The sequence below is a fragment of the Oncorhynchus clarkii genome, chromosome 7 (assembly GCF_045791955.1).
Source record: "Oncorhynchus clarkii lewisi isolate Uvic-CL-2024 chromosome 7, UVic_Ocla_1.0, whole genome shotgun sequence".
Lineage (NCBI taxonomy): Eukaryota > Metazoa > Chordata > Actinopteri > Salmoniformes > Salmonidae > Oncorhynchus > Oncorhynchus clarkii.
In genome coordinates this window covers 29230834-29253561 of record NC_092153.1, presented here as the reverse complement: position 1 = coordinate 29253561, position 22728 = coordinate 29230834, and the positions used below count along the sequence as shown (strand labels likewise).

The following is a 22728-nucleotide window of genomic DNA, read 5'->3' as shown; positions in this document are numbered from 1 at the left end:
TTGAACTTTGCGACCTTTTGCCACATTTCAGGCTTCAAACATAAAGATATAAAACTGTATTTTTTTGTGAAGAATCAACAACAAGTGGGACACAATCATGAAGTGGAACGACATTTATTGGATATTTCACTATAACTTTTTTAACAAATCAAAAACTGAAAAATTGGGCGTGCAAAATGATTCAGCCCCCTTAAGTTAATACTTTGTAGCGCCACCTTTTGCTGCGATTACAGCTGTAAGTCGCTTGGGGTATGTCTCTATCAGTTTTGCACATCGAGAGACTGACATTTTTTTCCCATTCCTCCTTGCAAAACAGCTCGAGCTCAGTGAGGTTGGATGGAGAGCATTTGTGAACAGCAGTTTTCAGTTCTTTCCACAGATTCTCGATTGGATTCAGGTCTGGACTTTGACTTGGCCATTCTAACAGCTGGATATGTTTATTTTTGAACCATTCCATTGTAGATTTTGCTTTATGTTTTGGATCATTGTCTTGTTGGAAGACAAATCTCCGTCCCAGTCTCAGGTCTTTTGCAGACTCCATCAGGTTTTCTTCCAGAATGGTCCTGTATTTGGCTCCATCCATCTTCCCATCAATTTTAACCATCTTCCCTGTCCCTGCTGAAGAAAAGCAGGCCCAAACCATGATGCTGCCACCACCATGTTTGACAGTGGGGATGGTGTGTTCAGCTGTGTTGCTTTTACGCCAAACATAACGTTTTGCATTGTTGCCAAAAAGTTCAATTTTGGTTTCATCTGACCAGAGCACCTTCTTCCACATGTTTGGTGTGTCTCCCAGGTGGCTTGTGGCAAACTTTAAACAACACTTTTTATGGATATCTTTAAGAAATGGCTTTCTTCTTGCCACTCTTCCATAAAGGCCAGATTTGTGCAATATACGACTGATTGTTGTCCTATGGACAGAGTCTCCCACCTCAGCTGTAGATCTCTGCAGTTCATCTAGAGTGATCATGGGCCTCTTGGCTGCATCTCTGATCAGTCTTCTCCTTGTATGAGCTGAAAGTTTAGAGGGACGGCCAGGTCTAGGTAGATTAGCAGTGGTCTGATACTCCTTCCATTTCAATATTATCGCTTGCACAGTGCTCCTTGGGATGTTTAAAGCTTGGGAAATATTTTTGTATCCAAATCCGGCTTTAAACTTCTTCACAACAGTATCTCGGACCTGCCTGGTGTGTTCCTTGTTCTTCATGATGCTCTCTGCGCTTTTAACGGACCTCTGAGACTATCACAGTGCAGGTGCATTTATACGGAGACTTGATTACACACAGGTGGATTGTATTTATCATCATTAGTCATTTAGGTCAACATTGGATCATTCAGAGATCCTCGCTGAACATTTTCTGCTAACCAGCTTTTTGTAGCATTTAAGTGCGAAGAAATATTTTTTTTAAATGCTTAGTTTCATTCCATGTGTAAGTGCCATTATACATTTTTTTTACCTCTTCCATTGGTCATATTGATTACAAAGATCCCCAGTGGCCTAAGACACTGAACTCCTAAGCCATGGATTGTGAGGTTTAGTCTTTGCTGAAGTGGCTGAAAGCAGAGTTGTGCAGCGGATGCGTGCTGGGCCCATAACCCAGAGGTTGATGGATCGAAAACATTTTCTGCTAACCAGCTTTTTATAGCATTTAAGTGCAAACAAATATTTTTTTTAAATGCGTAGTTTCATTCCATGTGTAAGTGCCATTATACATTTTTTTTTACCTCTTCCATCAGTTCGTATTGGTCATATTGATTAGACACTGGCCTCCTAAGCCATGGATTGTGAGGTTTAGTCTTTGCTGAAGTGGCTGAAAGCAGAGTTGTGCAGCGGATGCATGCTGGGCCCATAACCAGTTCGTACTGGTTGTGAAAGGTAGACAGTGCCCCAGTGGCCTAATGGATAAGGCACTGGCCTCCTAAGCCAGGAATTGTGGGTTCAAGTCCCATCTGGGGTGGTTGGAAACATTGTGGCCCAGCAGAAGCGTGCTGTGTCCATAACCCAAAGGTCGATGGATCGAAAACATTTTTGGCTAACCAGCTTTTTATAGCATTTAAGTGCGAACAAATATTTTTTTTAAATGCGTAGTTTCATTCCATGTGTAAGTGCCATTATACATTTTTTTTTTACCTCTTCCATCAGTTCGTATTGGTCATATTGATTAGACACTGGCCTCCTAAGCCATGGATTGTGAGGTTTAGTCTTTGCTGAAGTGGCTGAAAGCAGAGTTGTGCAGCGGATGCATGCTGGGCCCATAACCAGTTCGTACTGGTTGTGAAAGGTAGACAGTGCCCCAGTGGCCTAATGGATAAGGCACTGGCCTCCTAAGCCAGGAATTGTGGGTTCAAGTCCCATCTGGGGTGGTTGGAAACATTGTGGCCCAGCAGAAGCGTGCTGTGTCCATAACCCAAAGGTCGATGGATCGAAAACATTTTTGGCTAACCAGCTTTTTATAGCATTTAAGTGCGAACAAATATTTTTTTTAAATGCGTAGTTTCATTCCATGTGTAAGTGCCATTATACATTTTTTTTTTACCTCTTCCATCAGTTCGTATTGGTCATATTGATTACAAATATCCCCAGTGGCCTAAGACACTGGCCTCCTAAGCCATGGATTGTGAGGTTTAGTCTTTGCTGAAGTGGCTGATAGCAGAGTTGTGCAGCGGATGCGTGCTGGGCCCATAACCCAGAGGTTGATGGATCGAAAACATTTTCTGCTAACCAGCTTTTTATAGCATTTAAGTGCAAACAAATATTTTAAAAAAATGCGTAGTTTCATTCCATGTGTAAGTGCCATTATACATTTTTTTTTACCTCTTCCATCAGTTCGTATTGGTCATATTGATTACAAAGATCCCCAGTGGCCTAAGACACTGGCCTCCTAAGCCATGGATTATGAGGTTTAGTCTTTGCTGAAGTGGCTGAAAGCAGAGTTGTGCAGCGGATGTGTGCTGGGTTCATAACCCAGAGGTTGATGGATCGAAAACATTTTCTGCTAACCAGCTTTTTATAGCATTTAAGTGCAAACAAATATTTAAAACAAATGCGTAGTTTCATTCCATGTGTAAGTGCCATTATACATTTTTTTTTACCTCTTCCATCAGTTCGTATTGGTCATATTGATTACAAAGATCCCCAGTGGCCTAAGACACTGGCCTCCTAAGCCATAGATTATGAGGTTTAGTCTTTGCTGAAGTGGCTGAAAGCAGAGTTGTGCAGCGGATGCGTGCTGGGCCCATAACCCAGAGGTTGATGGATCGAAAACATTTTCTGCTAACCAGCTTTTTGTAGCATTTAAGTGCAAACAAATATTTTTTAAAAATGCGTAGTTTCATTCCATGTGTAAGTGCCATTATACATTTTTTTTTTACCTCTTCCATCAGTTCGTATTGGTCATATTGATTAGACACTGGCCTCCTAAGCCATGGATTGTGAGGTTTAGTCTTTGCTGAAGTGGCTGAAAGCAGAGTTGTGCAGCGGATGCATGCTGGGCCCATAACCAGTTCGTACTGGTTGTGAAAGGTAGACAGTGCCCCAGTGGCCTAATGGATAAGGCACTGGCCTCTTAAGCCAGGAATTGTGGGTTCAAGTTCCATCTGGGGTGGTTGGAAACATTGTGGCCCAGCAGAAGTGTCCATAACCCAAAGATCGATGGATCGAAAACATTTTTGGCTAACCAGCTTTTTATATCATTTAAGTGCGAACAAATATTTTTTTTAAATGCGTAGTTTCATTCCATGTGTAAGTGCCATTATACATTTTTTTTTTACCTCTTCCATCAGTTCGTATTGGTCATATTGATTACAAATATCCCCAGTGGCCTAAGACACTGGCCTCCTAAGCCATGGATTGTGAGGTTTAGTCTTTGCTGAAGTGGCTGATAGCAGAGTTGTGCAGCGGATGCGTGCTGGGCCCATAACCCAGAGGTTGATGGATCGAAAACATTTTCTGCTAACCAGCTTTTTATAGCATTTAAGTGCAAACAAATATTTTAAAAAAATGCGTAGTTTCATTCCATGTGTAAGTGCCATTATACATTTTTTTTTACCTCTTCCATCAGTTCGTATTGGTCATATTGATTACAAAGATCCCCAGTGGCCTAAGACACTGGCCTCCTAAGCCATGGATTATGAGGTTTAGTCTTTGCTGAAGTGGCTGAAAGCAGAGTTGTGCAGCGGATGTGTGCTGGGTTCATAACCCAGAGGTTGATGGATCGAAAACATTTTCTGCTAACCAGCTTTTTATAGCATTTAAGTGCAAACAAATATTTGTAAAAAATGCGTAGTTTCATTCCATGTGTAAGTGCCATTATACATTTTTTTTTACCTCTTCCATCAGTTCGTATTGGTCATATTGATTACAAATATCCCCAGTGGCCTAAGACACTGGCCTCCTAAGCCATGGATTGTGAGGTTTAGTCTTTGCTGAAGTGGCTGAAAGCAGAGTTGTGCAGCGGATGCATGCTGGGCCCATAACTAGTTCGTACTGGTTGTGAATGGTAGACAGTGCCCCAGTGGCCTAATGGCTAAGGCACTGGCCTCCTAAGCCAGGAATTGTGGGTTCAAGTCCCATCTGGGGTGGTTGGAAACAAACATCCGCTGTGGCCCCAGCAAAGACTAAACCTCACAATTGTGGCGTGCTGTGTCCATAACCCAAAAGTTGATGGATCGAAAACATTTTCTGCTAACCAGCTTTTTGTAGCATTTAAGTGCGAACAAATATTTTTTTTAAATGCTTAGTTTCATTCCATGTGTAAGTGCCATTATACATTTTTTTTACCTCTTCCATTGGTCATATTGATTACAAATATCCCCAGTGGCCTAAGACACTGGCCTCCTAAGCCATGGATTGTGAGGTTTAGTCTTTGCTGAAGTGGCTGATAGCAGAGTTGTGCAGCGGATGCGTGCTGGGCCCATAACCCAGAGGTTGATGGATCGAAAACATTTTCTGCTAACCAGCTTTTTGTAGCATTTAAGTGCAAACAAATATTTTTAAAAAATGCGTAGTTTCATTCCATGTGTAAGTGCCATTATACATTTTTTTTTTACCTCTTCCATCAGTTCGTATTGGTCATATTGATTAGACACTGGCCTCCTAAGCCATGGATTGTGAGGTTTAGTCTTTGCTGAAGTGGCTGAAAGCAGAGTTGTGCAGCGGATGCATGCTGGGCCCATAACCAGTTCGTACTGGTTGTGAAAGGTAGACAGTGCCCCAGTGGCCTAATGGATAAGGCACTGGCCTCCTAAGCCAGGAATTGTGGGTTCAAGTCCCATCTGGGGTGGTTGGAAACATTGTGGCCCAGCAGAAGCGTGCTGTGTCCATAACCCAAAGGTCGATGGATCGAAAACATTTTTGGCTAACCAGCTTTTAAGTGCGAACAAATATTTTTTTTAAATGCGTAGTTTCATTCCATGTGTAAGTGCCATTATACATTTTTTTTTTACCTCTTCCATCAGTTCGTATTGGTCATATTGATTACAAATATCCCCAGTGGCCTAAGACACTGGCCTCCTAAGCCATGGATTGTGAGGTTTAGTCTTTGCTGAAGTGGCTGATAGCAGAGTTGTGCAGCGGATGCGTGCTGGGCCCATAACCCAGAGGTTGATGGATCGAAAACATTTTCTGCTAACCAGCTTTTTATAGCATTTAAGTGCAAACAAATATTTTAAAAAAATGCGTAGTTTCATTCCATGTGTAAGTGCCATTATACATTTTTTTTTACCTCTTCCATCAGTTCGTATTGGTCATATTGATTACAAAGATCCCCAGTGGCCTAAGACACTGGCCTCCTAAGCCATGGATTATGAGGTTTAGTCTTTGCTGAAGTGGCTGAAAGCAGAGTTGTGCAGCGGATGTGTGCTGGGTTCATAACCCAGAGGTTGATGGATCGAAAACATTTTCTGCTAACCAGCTTTTTATAGCATTTAAGTGCAAACAAATATTTAAAACAAATGCGTAGTTTCATTCCATGTGTAAGTGCCATTATACATTTTTTTTTACCTCTTCCATCAGTTCGTATTGGTCATATTGATTACAAAGATCCCCAGTGGCCTAAGACACTGGCCTCCTAAGCCATAGATTATGAGGTTTAGTCTTTGCTGAAGTGGCTGAAAGCAGAGTTGTGCAGCGGATGCGTGCTGGGCCCATAACCCAGAGGTTGATGGATCGAAAACATTTTCTGCTAACCAGCTTTTTGTAGCATTTAAGTGCAAACAAATATTTTTTAAAAATGCGTAGTTTCATTCCATGTGTAAGTGCCATTATACATTTTTTTTTTACCTCTTCCATCAGTTCGTATTGGTCATATTGATTAGACACTGGCCTCCTAAGCCATGGATTGTGAGGTTTAGTCTTTGCTGAAGTGGCTGAAAGCAGAGTTGTGCAGCGGATGCATGCTGGGCCCATAACCAGTTCGTACTGGTTGTGAAAGGTAGACAGTGCCCCAGTGGCCTAATGGATAAGGCACTGGCCTCTTAAGCCAGGAATTGTGGGTTCAAGTTCCATCTGGGGTGGTTGGAAACATTGTGGCCCAGCAGAAGTGTCCATAACCCAAAGATCGATGGATCGAAAACATTTTTGGCTAACCAGCTTTTTATATCATTTAAGTGCGAACAAATATTTTTTTTAAATGCGTAGTTTCATTCCATGTGTAAGTGCCATTATACATTTTTTTTTTACCTCTTCCATCAGTTCGTATTGGTCATATTGATTACAAATATCCCCAGTGGCCTAAGACACTGGCCTCCTAAGCCATGGATTGTGAGGTTTAGTCTTTGCTGAAGTGGCTGATAGCAGAGTTGTGCAGCGGATGCGTGCTGGGCCCATAACCCAGAGGTTGATGGATCGAAAACATTTTCTGCTAACCAGCTTTTTATAGCATTTAAGTGCAAACAAATATTTTAAAAAAATGCGTAGTTTCATTCCATGTGTAAGTGCCATTATACATTTTTTTTTACCTCTTCCATCAGTTCGTATTGGTCATATTGATTACAAAGATCCCCAGTGGCCTAAGACACTGGCCTCCTAAGCCATGGATTATGAGGTTTAGTCTTTGCTGAAGTGGCTGAAAGCAGAGTTGTGCAGCGGATGTGTGCTGGGTTCATAACCCAGAGGTTGATGGATCGAAAACATTTTCTGCTAACCAGCTTTTTATAGCATTTAAGTGCAAACAAATATTTGTAAAAAATGCGTAGTTTCATTCCATGTGTAAGTGCCATTATACATTTTTTTTTACCTCTTCCATCAGTTCGTATTGGTCATATTGATTACAAATATCCCCAGTGGCCTAAGACACTGGCCTCCTAAGCCATGGATTGTGAGGTTTAGTCTTTGCTGAAGTGGCTGAAAGCAGAGTTGTGCAGCGGATGCATGCTGGGCCCATAACTAGTTCGTACTGGTTGTGAATGGTAGACAGTGCCCCAGTGGCCTAATGGCTAAGGCACTGGCCTCCTAAGCCAGGAATTGTGGGTTCAAGTCCCATCTGGGGTGGTTGGAAACATTGTGGCCCAGCAGAAGCGTGCTGTGTCCATAACCCAAAAGTTGATGGATCGAAAACATTTTCTGCTAACCAGCTTTTTGTAGCATTTAAGTGCGAACAAATATTTTTTTTAAATGCTTAGTTTCATTCCATGTGTAAGTGCCATTATACATTTTTTTTACCTCTTCCATTGGTCATATTGATTACAAATATCCCCAGTGGCCTAAGACACTGGCCTCCTAAGCCATGGATTGTGAGGTTTAGTCTTTGCTGAAGTGGCTGATAGCAGAGTTGTGCAGCGGATGCGTGCTGGGCCCATAACCCAGAGGTTGATGGATCGAAAACATTTTCTGCTAACCAGCTTTTTGTAGCATTTAAGTGCAAACAAATATTTTTTAAAAATGCGTAGTTTCATTCCATGTGTAAGTGCCATTATACATTTTTTTTTTACCTCTTCCATCAGTTCGTATTGGTCATATTGATTAGACACTGGCCTCCTAAGCCATGGATTGTGAGGTTTAGTCTTTGCTGAAGTGGCTGAAAGCAGAGTTGTGCAGCGGATGCATGCTGGGCCCATAACCAGTTCGTACTGGTTGTGAAAGGTAGACAGTGCCCCAGTGGCCTAATGGATAAGGCACTGGCCTCCTAAGCCAGGAATTGTGGGTTCAAGTCCCATCTGGGGTGGTTGGAAACATTGTGGCCCAGCAGAAGCGTGCTGTGTCCATAACCCAAAGGTCGATGGATCGAAAACATTTTTGGCTAACCAGCTTTTAAGTGCGAACAAATATTTTTTTTAAATGCGTAGTTTCATTCCATGTGTAAGTGCCATTATACATTTTTTTTTTACCTCTTCCATCAGTTCGTATTGGTCATATTGATTACAAATATCCCCAGTGGCCTAAGACACTGGCCTCCTAAGCCATGGATTGTGAGGTTTAGTCTTTGCTGAAGTGGCTGATAGCAGAGTTGTGCAGCGGATGCGTGCTGGGCCCATAACCCAGAGGTTGATGGATCGAAAACATTTTCTGCTAACCAGCTTTTTATAGCATTTAAGTGCAAACAAATATTTTAAAAAAATGCGTAGTTTCATTCCATGTGTAAGTGCCATTATACATTTTTTTTTACCTCTTCCATCAGTTCGTATTGGTCATATTGATTACAAAGATCCCCAGTGGCCTAAGACACTGGCCTCCTAAGCCATGGATTATGAGGTTTAGTCTTTGCTGAAGTGGCTGAAAGCAGAGTTGTGCAGCGGATGTGTGCTGGGTTCATAACCCAGAGGTTGATGGATCGAAAACATTTTCTGCTAACCAGCTTTTTATAGCATTTAAGTGCAAACAAATATTTAAAACAAATGCGTAGTTTCATTCCATGTGTAAGTGCCATTATACATTTTTTTTTACCTCTTCCATCAGTTCGTATTGGTCATATTGATTACAAAGATCCCCAGTGGCCTAAGACACTGGCCTCCTAAGCCATAGATTATGAGGTTTAGTCTTTGCTGAAGTGGCTGAAAGCAGAGTTGTGCAGCGGATGCGTGCTGGGCCCATAACCCAGAGGTTGATGGATCGAAAACATTTTCTGCTAACCAGCTTTTTGTAGCATTTAAGTGCAAACAAATATTTTTTAAAAATGCGTAGTTTCATTCCATGTGTAAGTGCCATTATACATTTTTTTTTTACCTCTTCCATCAGTTCGTATTGGTCATATTGATTAGACACTGGCCTCCTAAGCCATGGATTGTGAGGTTTAGTCTTTGCTGAAGTGGCTGAAAGCAGAGTTGTGCAGCGGATGCATGCTGGGCCCATAACCAGTTCGTACTGGTTGTGAAAGGTAGACAGTGCCCCAGTGGCCTAATGGATAAGGCACTGGCCTCTTAAGCCAGGAATTGTGGGTTCAAGTTCCATCTGGGGTGGTTGGAAACATTGTGGCCCAGCAGAAGTGTCCATAACCCAAAGATCGATGGATCGAAAACATTTTTGGCTAACCAGCTTTTTATATCATTTAAGTGCGAACAAATATTTTTTTTAAATGCGTAGTTTCATTCCATGTGTAAGTGCCATTATACATTTTTTTTTTACCTCTTCCATCAGTTCGTATTGGTCATATTGATTACAAATATCCCCAGTGGCCTAAGACACTGGCCTCCTAAGCCATGGATTGTGAGGTTTAGTCTTTGCTGAAGTGGCTGATAGCAGAGTTGTGCAGCGGATGCGTGCTGGGCCCATAACCCAGAGGTTGATGGATCGAAAACATTTTCTGCTAACCAGCTTTTTATAGCATTTAAGTGCAAACAAATATTTTAAAAAAATGCGTAGTTTCATTCCATGTGTAAGTGCCATTATACATTTTTTTTTACCTCTTCCATCAGTTCGTATTGGTCATATTGATTACAAAGATCCCCAGTGGCCTAAGACACTGGCCTCCTAAGCCATGGATTATGAGGTTTAGTCTTTGCTGAAGTGGCTGAAAGCAGAGTTGTGCAGCGGATGTGTGCTGGGTTCATAACCCAGAGGTTGATGGATCGAAAACATTTTCTGCTAACCAGCTTTTTATAGCATTTAAGTGCAAACAAATATTTGTAAAAAATGCGTAGTTTCATTCCATGTGTAAGTGCCATTATACATTTTTTTTTACCTCTTCCATCAGTTCGTATTGGTCATATTGATTACAAATATCCCCAGTGGCCTAAGACACTGGCCTCCTAAGCCATGAATTGTGAGGTTTAGTCTTTGCTGAAGTGGCTGAAAGCAGAGTTGTGCAGCGGATGCATGCTGGGCCCATAACTAGTTCGTACTGGTTGTGAATGGTAGACAGTGCCCCAGTGGCCTAATGGCTAAGGCACTGGCCTCCTAAGCCAGGAATTGTGGGTTCAAGTCCCATCTGGGGTGGTTGGAAACTTTGTGGCCCAGCAGAAGCGTGCTGTGTCCATAACCCAAAAGTTGATGGATCGAAAACATTTTCTGCTAACCAGCTTTTTGTAGCATTTAAGTGCGAACAAATATTTTTTTTAAATGCTTAGTTTCATTCCATGTGTAAGTGCCATTATACATTTTTTTTACCTCTTCCATTGGTCATATTGATTACAAATATCCCCAGTGGCCTAAGACACTGGCCTCCTAAGCCATAGATTATGAGGTTTAGTCTTTGCTGAAGTGGCTGAAAGCAGAGTTGTGCAGCGGATGCGTGCTGGGTTCATAACCCAGAGGTTGATGGATCGAAAACATTTTCTGCTAACCAGCTTTTTATAGCATTTAAGTGCAAACAAATATTTGTAAAAAATGCGTAGTTTCATTCCATGTGTAAGTGCCATTATACATTTTTTTTTACCTCTTCCATCAGTTCGTATTGGTCATATTGAGTGGCCTAAGACACTGGCCTCCTAAGCCATGGATTGTGAGGTTTAGTCTTTGCTGAAGTGGCTGAAAGCAGAGTTGTGCAGCGGATGCATGCTGGGCCCATAACTAGTTCGTACTGGTTGTGAATGGTAGACAGTGCCCCAGTGGCCTAATGGATAAGGCACTGGCCTCCTAAGCCAGGAATTGTGGGTTCAAGTCCCATCTGGGGTGGTTGGAAACATTGTGGCCCAGCAGAAGCGTGCTGTGTCCATAACCCAAAGGTCGATGGATCGAAAACATTTTTGGCTAACCAGCTTTTTATATCATTTAAGTGCGAACAAATATTTTTTTTAAATGCGTAGTTTCATTCCATGTGTAAGTGCCATTATACATTTTTTTTTTACCTCTTCCATCAGTTCGTATTGGTCATATTGATTACAAATATCCCCAGTGGCCTAAGACACTGGCCTCCTAAGCCATGGATTGTGAGGTTTAGTCTTTGCTGAAGTGGCTGATAGCAGAGTTGTGCAGCGGATGCGTGCTGGGCCCATAACCCAGAGGTTGATGGATCGAAAACATTTTCTGCTAACCAGCTTTTTATAGCATTTAAGTGCAAACAAATATTTTAAAAAAATGCGTAGTTTCATTCCATGTGTAAGTGCCATTATACATTTTTTTTTACCTCTTCCATCAGTTCGTATTGGTCATATTGATTACAAAGATCCCCAGTGGCCTAAGACACTGGCCTCCTAAGCCATGGATTATGAGGTTTAGTCTTTGCTGAAGTGGCTGAAAGCAGAGTTGTGCAGCGGATGTGTGCTGGGTTCATAACCCAGAGGTTGATGGATCGAAAACATTTTCTGCTAACCAGCTTTTTATAGCATTTAAGTGCAAACAAATATTTGTAAAAAATGCGTAGTTTCATTCCATGTGTAAGTGCCATTATACATTTTTTTTTACCTCTTCCATCAGTTCGTATTGGTCATATTGATTACAAATATCCCCAGTGGCCTAAGACACTGGCCTCCTAAGCCATGAATTGTGAGGTTTAGTCTTTGCTGAAGTGGCTGAAAGCAGAGTTGTGCAGCGGATGCATGCTGGGCCCATAACTAGTTCGTACTGGTTGTGAATGGTAGACAGTGCCCCAGTGGCCTAATGGCTAAGGCACTGGCCTCCTAAGCCAGGAATTGTGGGTTCAAGTCCCATCTGGGGTGGTTGGAAACATTGTGGCCCAGCAGAAGCGTGCTGTGTCCATAACCCAAAAGTTGATGGATCGAAAACATTTTCTGCTAACCAGCTTTTTGTAGCATTTAAGTGCGAACAAATATTTTTTTTAAATGCTTAGTTTCATTCCATGTGTAAGTGCCATTATACATTTTTTTTACCTCTTCCATTGGTCATATTGATTACAAATATCCCCAGTGGCCTAAGACACTGGCCTCCTAAGCCATGGATTGTGAGGTTTAGTCTTTGCTGAAGTGGCTGATAGCAGAGTTGTGCAGCGGATGCGTGCTGGGCCCATAACCCAGAGGTTGATGGATCGAAAACATTTTCTGCTAACCAGCTTTTTGTAGCATTTAAGTGCAAACAAATATTTTTAAAAAATGCGTAGTTTCATTCCATGTGTAAGTGCCATTATACATTTTTTTTTTACCTCTTCCATCAGTTCGTATTGGTCATATTGATTAGACACTGGCCTCCTAAGCCATGGATTGTGAGGTTTAGTCTTTGCTGAAGTGGCTGAAAGCAGAGTTGTGCAGCGGATGCATGCTGGGCCCATAACCAGTTCGTACTGGTTGTGAAAGGTAGACAGTGCCCCAGTGGCCTAATGGATAAGGCACTGGCCTCCTAAGCCAGGAATTGTGGGTTCAAGTCCCATCTGGGGTGGTTGGAAACATTGTGGCCCAGCAGAAGCGTGCTGTGTCCATAACCCAAAGGTCGATGGATCGAAAACATTTTTGGCTAACCAGCTTTTAAGTGCGAACAAATATTTTTTTTAAATGCGTAGTTTCATTCCATGTGTAAGTGCCATTATACATTTTTTTTTTACCTCTTCCATCAGTTCGTATTGGTCATATTGATTACAAATATCCCCAGTGGCCTAAGACACTGGCCTCCTAAGCCATGGATTGTGAGGTTTAGTCTTTGCTGAAGTGGCTGATAGCAGAGTTGTGCAGCGGATGCGTGCTGGGCCCATAACCCAGAGGTTGATGGATCGAAAACATTTTCTGCTAACCAGCTTTTTATAGCATTTAAGTGCAAACAAATATTTAAAAAAAATGCGTAGTTTCATTCCATGTGTAAGTGCCATTATACATTTTTTTTTACCTCTTCCATCAGTTCGTATTGGTCATATTGATTACAAAGATCCCCAGTGGCCTAAGACACTGGCCTCCTAAGCCATGGATTATGAGGTTTAGTCTTTGCTGAAGTGGCTGAAAGCAGAGTTGTGCAGCGGATGTGTGCTGGGTTCATAACCCAGAGGTTGATGGATCGAAAACATTTTCTGCTAACCAGCTTTTTATAGCATTTAAGTGCAAACAAATATTTAAAACAAATGCGTAGTTTCATTCCATGTGTAAGTGCCATTATACATTTTTTTTTACCTCTTCCATCAGTTCGTATTGGTCATATTGATTACAAAGATCCCCAGTGGCCTAAGACACTGGCCTCCTAAGCCATAGATTATGAGGTTTAGTCTTTGCTGAAGTGGCTGAAAGCAGAGTTGTGCAGCGGATGCGTGCTGGGTTCATAACCCAGAGGTTGATGGATCGAAAACATTTTCTGCTAACCAGCTTTTTATAGCATTTAAGTGCAAACAAATATTTGTAAAAAATGCGTAGTTTCATTCCATGTGTAAGTGCCATTATACATTTTTTTTTACCTCTTCCATCAGTTCGTATTGGTCATATTGATTACAAATATCCCCAGTGGCCTAAGACACTGGCCTCCTAAGCCATGGATTGTGAGGTTTAGTCTTTGCTGAAGTGGCTGAAAGCAGAGTTGTGCAGCGGATGCATGCTGGGCCCATAACTAGTTCGTACTGGTTGTGAATGGTAGACAGTGCCCCAGTGGCCTAATGGATAAGGCACTGGCCTCCTAAGCCAGGAATTGTGGGTTCAAGTCCCATCTGGGGTGGTTGGAAACATTGTGGCCCAGCAGAAGCGTGCTGTGTCCATAACCCAAAAGTTGATGGATCGAAAACATTTTCTGCTAACCAGCTTTTTATAGCATTTAAGTGCGAAGAAATATTTTTTTTAAATGCTTAGTTTCATTCCATGTGTAAGTGCCATTATACATTTTTTTTACCTCTTCCATTGGTCATATTGATTACAAAGATCCCCAGTGGCCTAAGACACTGAACTCCTAAGCCATGGATTGTGAGGTTTAGTCTTTGCTGAAGTGGCTGAAAGCAGAGTTGTGCAGCGGATGCGTGCTGGGCCCATAACCCAGAGGTTGATGGATCGAAAACATTTTCTGCTAACCAGCTTTTTATAGCATTTAAGTGCAAACAAATATTTTTTTAAATGCGTAGTTTCATTCCATGTGTAAGTGCCATTATACATTTTTTTTTACCTCTTCCATCAGTTCGTATTGGTCATATTGATTAGACACTGGCCTCCTAAGCCATGGATTGTGAGGTTTAGTCTTTGCTGAAGTGGCTGAAAGCAGAGTTGTGCAGCGGATGCGTGCTGGGCCCATAACCCAGAGGTTGATGGATCGAAAACATTTTCTGCTAACCAGCTTTTTATAGCATTTAAGTGCAAACAAATATTTTTTTAAAATGCGTAGTTTCATTCCATGTGTAAGTGCCATTATACATTTTTTTTTACCTCTTCCATCAGTTCGTATTGGTCATATTGATTACAAATATCCCCAGTGGCCTAAGACACTGGCCTCCTAAGCCATGGATTGTGAGGTTTAGTCTTTGCTGAAGTGGCTGATAGCAGAGTTGTGCAGCGGATGCGTGCTGGGCCCATAACCCAGAGGTTGATGGATCGAAAACATTTTCTGCTAACCAGCTTTTTATAGCATTTAAGTGCAAACAAATATTTTTAAAAAATGCGTAGTTTCATTCCATGTGTAAGTGCCATTATACATTTTTTTTTACCTCTTCCATCAGTTCGTATTGGTCATACTGATTACAAAGATCCCCAGTGGCCTAAGACACTGGCCTCCTAAGCCATGGATTGTGAGGTTTAGTCTTTGCTGAAGTGGCTGAAAGCAGAGTTGTGCAGCGGATGCGTGCTGGGCCCATAACCCAGAGGTTGATGGATCGAAAACATTTTCTGCTAACCAGCTTTTTATAGCATTTAAGTGCAAACAAATATTTTTTTTAAATGCGTAGTTTCATTCCATGTGTAAGTGCCATTATACATTTTTTTTTACCTCTTCCATCAGTTCGTATTGGTCATATTGATTAGACACTGGCCTCCTAAGCCATGGATTGTGAGGTTTAGTCTTTGCTGAAGTGGCTGAAAGCAGAGTTGTGCAGCGGATGCATGCTGGGCCCATAACCAGTTCGTACTGGTTGTGAAAGGTAGACAGTGCCCCAGTGGCCTAATGGATAAGGCACTGGCCTCCTAAGCCAGGAATTGTGGGTTCAAGTCCCATCTGGGGTGGTTGGAAACATTGTGGCCCAGCAGAAGCGTGCTGTGTCCATAACCCAAAGGTCGATGGATCGAAAACATTTTTGGCTAACCAGCTTTTTATAGCATTTAAGTGCGAACAAATATTTTTTTTAAATGCGTAGTTTCATTCCATGTGTAAGTGCCATTATACATTTTTTTTTTACCTCTTCCATCAGTTCGTATTGGTCATATTGATTAGACACTGGCCTCCTAAGCCATGGATTGTGAGGTTTAGTCTTTGCTGAAGTGGCTGAAAGCAGAGTTGTGCAGCGGATGCATGCTGGGCCCATAACCAGTTCGTACTGGTTGTGAAAGGTAGACAGTGCCCCAGTGGCCTAATGGATAAGGCACTGGCCTCCTAAGCCAGGAATTGTGGGTTCAAGTCCCATCTGGGGTGGTTGGAAACATTGTGGCCCAGCAGAAGCGTGCTGTGTCCATAACCCAAAGGTCGATGGATCGAAAACATTTTTGGCTAACCAGCTTTTTATAGCATTTAAGTGCGAACAAATATTTTTTTTAAATGCGTAGTTTCATTCCATGTGTAAGTGCCATTATACATTTTTTTTTTACCTCTTCCATCAGTTCGTATTGGTCATATTGATTACAAATATCCCCAGTGGCCTAAGACACTGGCCTCCTAAGCCATGGATTGTGAGGTTTAGTCTTTGCTGAAGTGGCTGATAGCAGAGTTGTGCAGCGGATGCGTGCTGGGCCCATAACCCAGAGGTTGATGGATCGAAAACATTTTCGGCTAACCAGCTTTTTATAGCATTTAAGTGCGAACAAATATTTTTTTTAAATGCGTAGTTTCATTCCATGTGTAAGTGCCATTATACATTTTTTTTTTACCTCTTCCATCAGTTCGTATTGGTCATATTGATTACAAATATCCCCAGTGGCCTAAGACACTGGCCTCCTAAGCCATGGATTGTGAGGTTTAGTCTTTGCTGAAGTGGCTGATAGCAGAGTTGTGCAGCGGATGCGTGCTGGGCCCATAACCCAGAGGTTGATGGATCGAAAACATTTTCGGCTAACCAGCTTTTTATAGCATTTAAGTGCGAACAAATATTTTTTTTAAATGCGTAGTTTCATTCCATGTGTAAGTGCCATTATACATTTTTTTTTTACCTCTTCCATCAGTTCGTATTGGTCATATTGATTACAAATATCCCCAGTGGCCTAAGACACTGGCCTCCTAAGCCATGGATTGTGAGGTTTAGTCTTTGCTGAAGTGGCTGATAGCAGAGTTGTGCAGCGGATGCGTGCTGGGCCCATAACCCAGAGGTTGATGGATCGAAAACATTTTCTGCTAACCAGCTTTTTATAGCATTTAAGTGCAAACAAATATTTTAAAAAAATGCGTAGTTTCATTCCATGTGTAAGTGCCATTATACATTTTTTTTTACCTCTTCCATCAGTTCGTATTGGTCATGTTGATTACAAAGATCCCCAGTGGCCTAAGACACTGGCCTCCTAAGCCATGGATTATGAGGTTTAGTCTTTGCTGAAGTGGCTGAAAGCAGAGTTGTGCAGCGGATGTGTGCTGGGTTCATAACCCAGAGGTTGATGGATCGAAAACATTTTCTGCTAACCAGCTTTTTATAGCATTTAAGTTCGAACAAATATTTTTTTTAAATGCGTAGTTTCATTCCATGTGTAGGTGCCATTATACTTTTTTTTTTTACCTCTTCCATCAGTTCGTATTGGTCATATTGATTAGACACTGGCCTCCTAAGCCATGGATTGTGAGGTTTTAGTCTTTGCTGAAGTGGCTGAAAGCAGAGTTGTGCAGCGGATGCGTGCTGGGTTCATAACCCAGAGGTTGATGGATCGAAAACATTTTCTGCTAACCAGCTTTTTATAGCATTTAAGTGCAAACAAATATTTGTAAAAAATGCGTAGTTTCATTCCATGTGTAAGTGCCATTATACATTTTTTTTTACCTCTTCCATCAGTTCGTATTGGTCATATTGATTACAAATATCCCCAGTGGCCTAAGACACTGGCCTCCTAAGCCATGGATTATGAGGTTTAGTCTTTGCTGAAGTGGCTGAAAGCAGAGTTGTGCAGCGGATGCGTGCTGGGTTCATAACCCAGAGGTTGATGGATCGAAAACATTTTCTGCTAACCAGCTTTTTATAGCATTTAAGTGCAAACAAATATTTTAAAAAAATGCGTAGTTTCATTCCATGTGTAAGTGCCATTATACATTTTTTTTTACCTCTTCCATCAGTTCGTATTGGTCATATTGATTACAAAGATCCCCAGTGGCCTAAGACACTGGCCTCCTAAGCCATGGATTGTGAGGTTTAGTCTTTGCTGAAGTGGCTGAAAGCAGAGTTGTGCAGCGGATGTGTGCTGGGTTCATAACCCAGAGGTCGATGGATCGAAAACATTTTTGGCTAACCAGCTTTTTATAGCATTTAAGTGCGAACAAATATTTTTTTTAAATGCGTAGTTTCATTCCATGTGTAAGTGCCATTATACATTTTTTTTTTACCTCTTCCATCACTTCGTATTGGTCATATTGATTACAAATATCCCCAGTGGCCTAAGACACTGGCCTCCTAAGCCATGGATTGTGAGGTTTAGTCTTTGCTGAAGTGGCTGATAGCAGAGTTGTGCAGCGGATGCGTGCTGGGCCCATAACCCAGAGGTTGATGGATCGAAAACATTTTCTGCTAACCAGCTTTTTATAGCATTTAAGTGCAAACAAATATTTTTAAAAAATGCGTAGTTTCATTCCATGTGTAAGTGCCATTATACATTTTTTTTTACCTCTTCCATCAGTTCGTATTGGTCACATTGATTACAAAGATCCCCAGTGGCCTAAGACACTGGCCTCCTAAGCCATGGATTATGAGGTTTAGTCTTTGCTGAAGTGGCTGAAAGCAGAGTTGTGCAGCGGATGTGTGCTGGGTTCATAACCCAGAGGTTGATGGATCGAAAACATTTTCTGCTAACCAGCTTTTTATAGCATTTAAGTTCGAACAAATATTTTTTTTAAATGCGTAGTTTCATTCCATGTGTAGGTGCCATTATACTTTTTTTTTTTACCTCTTCCATCAGTTCGTATTGGTCATATTGATTAGACACTGGCCTCCTAAGCCATGGATTGTGAGGTTTTAGTCTTTGCTGAAGTGGCTGAAAGCAGAGTTGTGCAGCGGATGCGTGCTGGGTTCATAACCCAGAGGTTGATGGATCGAAAACATTTTCTGCTAACCAGCTTTTTATAGCATTTAAGTGCAAACAAATATTTGTAAAAAATGCGTAGTTTCATTCCATGTGTAAGTGCCATTATACATTTTTTTTTACCTCTTCCATCAGTTCGTATTGGTCATATTGATTACAAATATCCCCAGTGGCCTAAGACACTGGCCTCCTAAGCCATGGATTATGAGGTTTAGTCTTTGCTGAAGTGGCTGAAAGCAGAGTTGTGCAGCGGATGCGTGCTGGGTTCATAACCCAGAGGTTGATGGATCGAAAACATTTTCTGCTAACCAGCTTTTTATAGCATTTAAGTGCAAACAAATATTTTAAAAAAATGCGTAGTTTCATTCCATGTGTAAGTGCCATTATACATTTTTTTTTACCTCTTCCATCAGTTCGTATTGGTCATATTGATTACAAAGATCCCCAGTGGCCTAAGACACTGGCCTCCTAAGCCATGGATTGTGAGGTTTAGTCTTTGCTGAAGTGGCTGAAAGCAGAGTTGTGCAGCGGATGTGTGCTGGGTTCATAACCCAGAGGTCGATGGATCGAAAACATTTTTGGCTAACCAGCTTTTTATAGCATTTAAGTGCGAACAAATATTTTTTTTAAATGCGTAGTTTCATTCCATGTGTAAGTGCCATTATACATTTTTTTTTTACCTCTTCCATCAGTTCGTATTGGTCATATTGATTACAAATATCCCCAGTGGCCTAAGACACTGGCCTCCTAAGCCATGGATTGTGAGGTTTAGTCTTTGCTGAAGTGGCTGATAGCAGAGTTGTGCAGCGGATGCGTGCTGGGCCCATAACCCAGAGGTTGATGGATCGAAAACATTTTCTGCTAACCAGCTTTTTATAGCATTTAAGTGCAAACAAATATTTTTAAAAAATGCGTAGTTTCATTCCATGTGTAAGTGCCATTATACATTTTTTTTTACCTCTTCCATCAGTTCGTATTGGTCATATTGATTACAAAGATCCCCAGTGGCCTAAGACACTGGCCTCCTAAGCCATGGATTGTGAGGTTTAGTCTTTGCTGAAGTGGCTGAAAGCAGAGTTGTGCAGCGGATGCGTGCTGGGTTCATAACCCAGAGGTTGATGGATCGAAAACATTTTCTGCTAACCAGCTTTTTATAGCATTTAAGTTCAAACAAATATTTTTTTTAAATGCGTAGTTTCATTCCATGTGTAGGTGCCATTATACTTTTTTTTTTTACCTCTTCCATCAGTTCGTATTGGTCATATTGATTAGACACTGGCCTCCTAAGCCATGGATTGTGAGGTTTAGTCTTTGCTGAAGTGGCTGAAAGCAGAGTTGTGCAGCGAATGCATGCTGGGCCCATAACTAGTTCGTACTGGTTGTGAATGGTAGACAGTGCCCCAGTGGCCTAATGGATAAGGCACTGGCCTCCTAAGCCAGGAATTGTGGGTTCAAGTCCCATCTGGGGTGGTTGGAAACAGTGTGGCCCAGCAGAAGCGTGCTGTGTCCATAACCCAAAGGTTGATGGATCGAAAACATTTTCGGCTAACCAGCTTTTTATAGCATTTAAGTGCGAACAAATATTTTTTTTAAATGCGTAGTTTCATTCCATGTGTAAGTGCCATTATACATTTTTTTTTTACCTCTTCCATCAGTTCGTATTGGTCATATTGATTACAAATATCCCCAGTGGCCTAAGACACTGGCCTCCTAAGCCATGGATTGTGAGGTTTAGTCTTTGCTGAAGTGGCTGATAGCAGAGTTGTGCAGCGGATGCGTGCTGGGCCCATAACCCAGAGGTTGATGGATCGAAAACATTTTCTGCTAACCAGCTTTTTATAGCATTTAAGTGCAAACAAATGTTTTAAAAAAATGCGTAGTTTCATTCCATGTGTAAGTGCCATTATACATTTTTTTTTACCTCTTCCATCAGTTCGTATTGGTCATATTGATTACAAAGATCCCCAGTGGCCTAAGACACTGGCCTCCTAAGCCATGGATTATTAGGTTTAGTCTTTGCTGAAGTGGCTGAAAGCAGAATTGTGCAGCGGATGTGTGCTGGGTTCATAACCCAGAGGTTGATGGATCGAAAACATTTTCTGCTAACCAGCTTTTTATAGCATTTAAGTTCGAACAAATATTTTTTTTAAATGCGTAGTTTCATTCCATGTGTAGGTGCCATTATACTTATTTTTTTTTACCTCTTCCATCAGTTCGTATTGGTCATATTGATTAGACACTGGCCTCCTAAGCCATGGATTGTGAGGTTTTAGTCTTTGCTGAAGTGGCTGAAAGCAGAGTTGTGCAGCGGATGCGTGCTGGGTTCATAACCCAGAGGTTGATGGATCGAAAACATTTTCTGCTAACCAGCTTTTTATAGCATTTAAGTTCGAACAAATATTTTTTTTAAATGCGTAGTTTCATTCCATGTGTAGGTGCCATTATACTTATTTTTTTTTACCTCTTCCATCAGTTCGTATTGGTCATATTGATTAGACACTGGCCTCCTAAGCCATGGATTGTGAGGTTTTAGTCTTTGCTGAAGTGGCTGAAAGCAGAGTTGTGCAGCGGATGCGTGCTGGGTTCATAACCCAGAGGTTGATGGATCGAAAACATTTTCTGCTAACCAGCTTTTTATAGCATTTAAGTGCAAACAAATATTTTTAAAAAATGCGTAGTTTCATTCCATGTGTAAGTGCCATTATACATTTTTTTTTTACCTCTTCCATCAGTTCGTATTGGTCATATTGATTACAAAGATCCCCAGTGGCCTAAGACACTGGCCTCCTAAGCCATGGATTGTGAGGTTTAGTCTTTGCTGAAGTGGCTGAAAGCAGAGTTGTGCAGCGGATGTGTGCTGGGTTCATAACCCAGAGGTTGATGGATCGAAAACATTTTCTGCTAACCAGCTTTTTATAGCATTTAAGTGCAAACAAATATTTTAAAAAAATGCGTAGTTTCATTCCATGTGTAAGTGCCATTATACATTTTTTTTTACCTCTTCCATCAGTTTGTATTGGTCATATTGATTACAAAGATCCCCAGTGGCCTAAGACACTGGCCTCCTAAGCCATGGATTATTAGGTTTAGTCTTTGCTGAAGTGGCTGAAAGCAGAATTGTGCAGCGGATGTGTGCTGGGTTCATAACCCAGAGGTCGATGGATCGAAAACATTTTTGGCTAACCAGCTTTTTATAGCATTTAAGTGCGAACAAATATTTTTTTTAAATGCGTAGTTTCATTCCATGTGTAAGTGCCATTATACATTTTTTTTTACCTCTTCCATCAGTTCGTATTGGTCATATTGATTACAAAGATCCCCAGTGGCCTAAGACACTGGCCTCCTAAGCCATGGATTGTGAGGTTTAGTCTTTGCTGAAGTGGCTGAAAGCAGAGTTGTGCAGCGGATGCGTGCTGGGTTCATAACCCAGAGGTTGATGGATCGAAAACATTTTCTGCTAACCAGCTTTTTATAGCATTTAAGTGCAAACAAATATTTGTAAAAAATGCGTAGTTTCATTCCATGTGTAAGTGCCATTATACATTTTTTTTTACCTCTTCCATCAGTTCGTATTGGTCATATTGATTACAAATATCCCCAGTGGCCTAAGACACTGGCCTCCTAAGCCATGGATTATGAGGTTTAGTCTTTGCTGAAGTGGCTGAAAGCAGAGTTGTGCAGCGGATGCGTGCTGGGTTCATAACCCAGAGGTTGATGGATCGAAAACATTTTCTGCTAACCAGCTTTTTATAGCATTTAAGTGCAAACAAATATTTTAAAAAAATGCGTAGTTTCATTCCATGTGTAAGTGCCATTATACATTTTTTTTTACCTCTTCCATCAGTTCGTATTGGTCATATTGATTACAAAGATCCCCAGTGGCCTAAGACACTGGCCTCCTAAGCCATGGATTGTGAGGTTTAGTCTTTGCTGAAGTGGCTGAAAGCAGAGTTGTGCAGCGGATGTGTGCTGGGTTCATAACCCAGAGGTCGATGGATCGAAAACATTTTTGGCTAACCAGCTTTTTATAGCATTTAAGTGCGAACAAATATTTTTTTTAAATGCGTAGTTTCATTCCATGTGTAAGTG

General features: G+C 41.3%; 14 non-coding genes across 14 annotated transcripts; all 14 read left to right on the top strand.

Annotated features, from left to right (window-relative positions):
- The first annotated feature begins 1885 nt into the window (after positions 1-1885).
- Positions 1886-1958, top strand: trnar-ccu (transfer RNA arginine (anticodon CCU)). Its single transcript has one exon. It is a non-coding gene; the product is annotated as a tRNA-Arg (tRNA).
- Positions 1959-2291: 333 nt separating this feature from the next.
- trnar-ccu (transfer RNA arginine (anticodon CCU)) lies at positions 2292-2364 on the top strand. Its single transcript has one exon. It is a non-coding gene; the product is annotated as a tRNA-Arg (tRNA).
- A 2144-nt stretch (positions 2365-4508) lies between these two features.
- trnar-ccu (transfer RNA arginine (anticodon CCU)) lies at positions 4509-4581 on the top strand. The gene has a single exon. It is a non-coding gene; the product is annotated as a tRNA-Arg (tRNA).
- Positions 4582-5209: 628 nt separating this feature from the next.
- Positions 5210-5282, top strand: trnar-ccu (transfer RNA arginine (anticodon CCU)). The gene has a single exon. It is a non-coding gene; the product is annotated as a tRNA-Arg (tRNA).
- Positions 5283-7416: 2134 nt separating this feature from the next.
- On the top strand, positions 7417-7489 carry trnar-ccu (transfer RNA arginine (anticodon CCU)). Its single transcript has one exon. It is a non-coding gene; the product is annotated as a tRNA-Arg (tRNA).
- A 600-nt stretch (positions 7490-8089) lies between these two features.
- trnar-ccu (transfer RNA arginine (anticodon CCU)) lies at positions 8090-8162 on the top strand. The gene has a single exon. It is a non-coding gene; the product is annotated as a tRNA-Arg (tRNA).
- A 2134-nt stretch (positions 8163-10296) lies between these two features.
- Positions 10297-10369, top strand: trnar-ccu (transfer RNA arginine (anticodon CCU)). Its single transcript has one exon. It is a non-coding gene; the product is annotated as a tRNA-Arg (tRNA).
- Positions 10370-10974: 605 nt separating this feature from the next.
- On the top strand, positions 10975-11047 carry trnar-ccu (transfer RNA arginine (anticodon CCU)). Its single transcript has one exon. It is a non-coding gene; the product is annotated as a tRNA-Arg (tRNA).
- A 910-nt stretch (positions 11048-11957) lies between these two features.
- trnar-ccu (transfer RNA arginine (anticodon CCU)) lies at positions 11958-12030 on the top strand. The gene has a single exon. It is a non-coding gene; the product is annotated as a tRNA-Arg (tRNA).
- Positions 12031-12630: 600 nt separating this feature from the next.
- On the top strand, positions 12631-12703 carry trnar-ccu (transfer RNA arginine (anticodon CCU)). Its single transcript has one exon. It is a non-coding gene; the product is annotated as a tRNA-Arg (tRNA).
- A 1178-nt stretch (positions 12704-13881) lies between these two features.
- trnar-ccu (transfer RNA arginine (anticodon CCU)) lies at positions 13882-13954 on the top strand. Its single transcript has one exon. It is a non-coding gene; the product is annotated as a tRNA-Arg (tRNA).
- Positions 13955-15365: 1411 nt separating this feature from the next.
- On the top strand, positions 15366-15438 carry trnar-ccu (transfer RNA arginine (anticodon CCU)). Its single transcript has one exon. It is a non-coding gene; the product is annotated as a tRNA-Arg (tRNA).
- Positions 15439-15771: 333 nt separating this feature from the next.
- trnar-ccu (transfer RNA arginine (anticodon CCU)) lies at positions 15772-15844 on the top strand. Its single transcript has one exon. It is a non-coding gene; the product is annotated as a tRNA-Arg (tRNA).
- A 4192-nt stretch (positions 15845-20036) lies between these two features.
- trnar-ccu (transfer RNA arginine (anticodon CCU)) lies at positions 20037-20109 on the top strand. Its single transcript has one exon. It is a non-coding gene; the product is annotated as a tRNA-Arg (tRNA).
- Positions 20110-22728: the final 2619 nt, after the last annotated feature.